Raw genomic sequence first — 5,828 nt, 5'->3', positions numbered from 1 at the left:
AGTGTAATATGCTTAAGTGTAAGTGTGTTTCCTTTCCTTATTCCAGGTTCAGGGTTACATTTCTTAGGACACGACTGACTGAGGTCAAAGGGTAGATTTAGCTCATCATCCAGATGTCAAGGTCCCAAAAGCAGATCCTACAGCAGTGATATATGTTTTGAATTTTCCCAACTTGAAATGTTTAGGAACACTTGATCTGTGCAGCATATTGAAGTCGGCAGCAGACAGTGAATCTGAATCAGTCTGGTAAGCAGAGTTGGCAGGCTGACTCCTTTGTTTGTCTGTCTGTCTAAATATGAAGAAATCGCTTTAGGAGATATTTCCTCTCCCCTGTTTTCCTCCTTCTTCGTCTTTCAAGGTCCTGCTGCTTTTATCCCCTTCCCAGTCCTGTTTTTTTCTTTAACTGTGCATTCTGTTTTTATTTTTTCCCCTCCTCATTCATTTGTTAGTTTATTTCTTAAGTGGATTCTTCCTTTTTTTCCATACTTTCTTTTACCCTATATCATCTGTCCTTAATCTCCTTTGGCTATAAGCATGTGATGTTCTAAGAGAGGTATGCTAATCTACAAAAAGAAACTTTTTAGGATGATCTGCAAAAGCATCTCGACATGCACGATAACCCTATTTGTAGCATCACACTAATTTCCTGTAGCTTTTGTTGGGCTAACCTATTTAGTTTTAATTCATGAAAGGTTTTGGCTCGTGATTATATTTTGGCAGCAAATCATGGTCGTGAACCAAATCTTTGTGGGGGACATATGGCTCTCATAGGATAAGAGAGAAATGATTTAAAGTTTGTATTTATACAACTGCAATCAGTCTTATGATGCATAACGTGCACAGAGCGAGAAAGACGAAACATTTTGACAATTATTTAACACATCCACTCATTTCTAATCATCATTCTCATCCCTTGCCCTTTCACATAGTCTCATGTTGGACACGAACATGAGGCTTTTTCGCACACATCACTCCGATTGCGCACCCATGCATAAACATCACACTTACACAAACACCACCCACCAGTCGTCGGTTTGTGAGTCAGAAAGCCTCAGGTTTGCTGACTCACAAACCTCTCCTGTTGAATATCTCGTGGCATTGCCTATATTCCCTGCAGCCACCCAGACATGCATACACAGACGGACACATATACACACATGAGTAGTCTCCTTTTGCACAAAATCACAGAGATAAAGTATGATTGAGCATCCACTGGATTATTATTCATATTAATTTACTGCATACTGCTACACATGCACAGTTAAAGGCGTATTTATGCCTGAACAAATTCAGGCATAGATGCAAGGCCATGTGTGGAGACACACTGATTCAAAAATGTTTTTGATTTTTCATGCTAGTATGGATAACAGTGTGTTTTGTAGATCTAATCCAGGGATATTTCTTGTTATTATTATGAAAGCTTTAAGCTCACTATTTACACTATGTTCTGTTTTTTTCTTCTTACTGCATATTTTTTCATTGTCTTCATTCTGTGTATAATTTGTTCCTCACATTTACCCCGCCTTCCCCCTGCCCTCTCTATCCTTCCTGTATGATTACCTGCTCGGCGCTAATGTGTTTCACCTGTGTCTAATTGTATCATTGTGTATTTAAGCAGCATATGCTGCCTTAGTTTTCCGCCAGATTGTTGATTGCAGGTAGTGGTCCAGCAGTGTTCACATAGTTTTCTAGTTTGTTTTTGCTGTAGGTCAGTTACCTGGTTTTGCCTCAGTCTTCTCCATTTGCAGAGTCTTCTCTGTTTACTTTATAACTACCTGTGTAACTGATCTTTTTACTTCGGCGAAGACTTTTAGCCATGCATTGTCTCTGAAGTTGTGGATTTTGGTTGTTATTCTAAGTCATTGTGGTATGGCTGTACCACTAACCGAGTCCACCACTTTGGTGCAGATTGAAATATCTCAAAAAGCACAGCCTTAGATGATTGTCATGAAATTTTAAAGCACCAACATTTTGGTTGTTTGTTTTTTTCACTTCCACCACGAGGCAAGCATCTCTGTTTTTATGCTGATATTGGAAGTGCCATAAAAACCTGGTTTAGCTTTCATGTTTCGCTCACATTCTTACATTCCTTCTTTACTGAACCTGGCAAGTCCCTACTAACTTACTCTGGCACCACCACCTGGTCAAAAATGTTTTTCCAATTCCTTTCTTTTTGTTACTTACAAGTGCTAGCTGTGAATGTTAGCATGTTAGCTCGTGCGCCTAATGTCTTGGCTGTGTCTGAAATCATTCAGTCATTCAATACTCTGTGCTCTCCAGGCAGAGGACTATAAATTAGGCTTGGCATGAAAATGAATGAATTTTATTTGGCTTATTTTTTCTGCACTATTAATAATATAATTGCTGTCACATAATTAAAATGTGAAAGATGAATGCTGGTTCAATATGAAGTAATTACAAACACACACTTTTGTGCTAACTGCGTAAGCATATTTTTCCAAATAAATAAACTCCTTGTGGTAGTTATTGTTGTGAAATGTGTTCTTAATCCTGCTTGACAGGCTGCCATTTCTTCTTGATGACACTGCATCACTGATTAGACACTATGGGTGAACTATGTAGGCGTATACTTACTATACTGTCACTATCACTATATATTTAGCAAGGCATGACAACATTGTACATTCACTATAGAATACATTAACTGTGAGGAACGTCTACACTGTGCAATGTTCTGGCTTACACATGGCTGTGTGCTGATCATATGCAGAGCCTACACCAAGCTTTGCAGACCGCTGTTTACCTGTTGTAGCTGTTTACAGGAGGTGGTGTCACAAACAACCGGTCTGTGGGCTGTTCCTGCTTGTGCTGTTATTAGTCTTTCAGCCAGATTTGGAAATATACAAGATTCAAAGAGCTGAAGTGAAACTGAGTCTTAAAAACAATGAAAAGGATGTGCTGCGGCCACTCTTGTGCTCTTCATGCTGGGTTTTTGTTTTTAATATTATGTCTGTAATATATTTTTTAAGCTATCCCTGTGTGTGGCCAGCTCTTCAACCAATCCAGATTCCAACTATGCACAGCATCATCCGCAATGAGCTGCACGCTACATCTGAGTAGGTTGAGTAGGTTGAATGCCCACTCTGCAGATACCCACACAAAATAAAACACAGTACCATAAATGCCCGCTTTTGAAGTCTGGTCTGCTCTACACAGGATGTATGCACGCATGACTCTGACTTTAGCTGATTTAAATTTTGGCAGCACTCACAGCTCAACACAAACATAGTTGCTATGCATATAAACAAAATGAAAATGCACTGATTAGGTGAGACATACATTACTTAGTCTGTGTGATGTCTCCCAAACAAATGATTAAGAAATGTATGAAAACGTTAGCTATAGATGTTTAGCCTTGTTATAAAGGTCTCTTAGCTGGTTTATCTAATTGTGCACAAAAAGCTTGAAAAATAGACTGACACACAGCTCTGTAGTTATAGCACACTTTGCTGTTTGAATTTATTTGCATTTATTCTTTTTTAAAATATTTTCATATAGAACGAGAAGGGTACCTTGATATGGTTTCCTATAATACAAGCAATATACGCTCATTACTGACATTAAACACATGGGAAACAAAGATAAGCCCAGCCAAGATGACAAATTAAACACAGCATTATGCAAGGATCCAGGCTGGTTTTCTTCATATCATATACTGATTACATGCATGCTCATACATAAATGTAAACACACGGGATTAATCTGTATTTTTAATCAAGTTCATAAAACAGAATTGCTTGCTTGTATTTTCTATGCAGACATCCAGTACCCTGCAAATCATCCTCTACTTCAGCTGCAAACACTTACAAGCATCTTTTATTATATTATATGTTCCATAAGATGTATAAGTCACTGCGTTTCTGCAGTGCAGTAGAGCCTGTCAGTTCAGTAAAGTATTGCAACATTTAAGCTAAGACAGACACGAGGGAACGAAGGTATATTTAGTATATCTGAAGCTCTCTCTGTAAGTCATTGTGCAGAGAAGAGCATTACTTCATTGACTTTAATAGAAACGTAGGCTGTGACACAGACTAGGGAATAAGAAGACATCACCATAACTGGGGATTGATATTATCCAGCCTTTATTGTGAGTCTGAAATGGCACTGCCTGTCTTTCTATCCTCTGACTCTTTCTCTTGTCTCCCTCTATTCTGCCTCTCACCCTGACTTACATCCCAAAAGAAGAGATTACATTAGAAAGACCTCCTTTCTTGTCTTTCAGCAGAGAAGTGCGTAATTACTGTGTCTGGGCCTGTGCCAGAGTTCCTCAGTCCTTATTGTGATTTTAAGAAACCTAATTTTCACAGCTTCACTGCCACACTTTGGTTGAAAAATAAAACGGTGCTGTTGAGCTCTCACAAAATGGTATTAAGTCAAATTACCGAGGGTATAATAGAACAAGGGTTTGCTGTGTTTAATATAAAGATACCTGACTGTTGTTATAAACGACACAGCCCTACGAAGACGTGTCCTGAACTAAACTGTAGTGTGAAGAATAAATAGTTAGCTGCAACCTTGAAAAAATGTTTTAACCAGAGAGAACCTTTCCAAAAAAAAAGGATTTCAACACTTCAAGGGTTTTTTTAACCATTTTCTCTGGTCTGATATTTGTCTAGGGAAGTGTAAAAGACAAGGCTGGAGTTTGAAGGTTTCTATAGGGCACCGGGCAAATGGTACAGTAAAACTGCTGTGATACAAGCCCCCTGCTTCCCCAGGGCTGTGTATTATTATGGCTCCCTGATACTAACCAGTCCTCTGTGTGCCACAGAGTCTTTTATTGCTCCCACGCAGAGATTTCTCTTTCATCTTTTATTATGGTTTCTTCTCCTCATAGATATTCCTTTTTTAGTTTTTCTCTTATCTGTCTGTTCTTATCTCAGAGTCTTTCAGTCTCTCTCTCCTCACACACACACACACAGACACACACCTATAAACACACACACGCAGACACGAAAACATAAAACATAGTTGGAGCAAAAATATCCTCCCTAATGAGACACAACAATATTCAGGTCTAGCTGATACATATAACAACACTCATCAACAGGCACCTCGTCTCGCAGTTCTGATATAGCCTTGCCCACACACACACACACACACACAGGATAAGACATGCCCTTAGAGGTCTGCAGCTTATGATAATGTCTGTCTCCTCCAATTAGACACTTCTATCTGTGTAATGTTTTCCACACTCCTTGCACTTTTTCGTCTTTCTTCTGCCCCGTTTTTTCGTCCCTATAATTGTCTCTCTATTCAGTCTCTTGAAGGCCCACTATCAGCCTGTAACCTGCTTCTGACGCAAAACAGATGTTTCTCCATTGCCTCCTTCCTCCCCCTATCTCTTCCTGCTTCTCCACTTCTCTGTCCTTTCACTTAATCCTCACCCACCTTCTTTTCTCAGCACTGTATTTTCTTCCTCTGCCCCTTGCCCCCAGTTTGCCTTCTAGTCCTATTTTGTCTTGTTTATGCCTCACAGTCCACATTTCCACAATTCCTCCCTTTCTCTACATCTGTTTGATGTGATAGCACTAGCAGTATAATGAATTCCAGAGGTCTAAGTGTTCAGACAAGTAGTGTTTGACTGTCTTTGTCAGCAGTGTCTTTCATGAACAAACACTCTCATGACTTAGTGCTGTAAAAAAAATTTTTTTGGGGGGGGGGGCTTTTTAGCATTTATTACAACAGGACAGTGGACAGGAAAGCTGTGAGAGACAGTAGAGGGAAAACATGCAACAAATAGCCCAGCACATATGCATATGGGTCACCAAGCTCAACCTGGCACCAAGTGCTGTAGGAAATACATTTGT

This window comes from Oreochromis aureus, linkage group 3 (genome assembly GCF_013358895.1).
Source record: "Oreochromis aureus strain Israel breed Guangdong linkage group 3, ZZ_aureus, whole genome shotgun sequence".
Classification (NCBI taxonomy): Eukaryota; Metazoa; Chordata; class Actinopteri; order Cichliformes; family Cichlidae; genus Oreochromis; species Oreochromis aureus.
Note: the sequence above shows the minus strand (reverse complement) of the source record.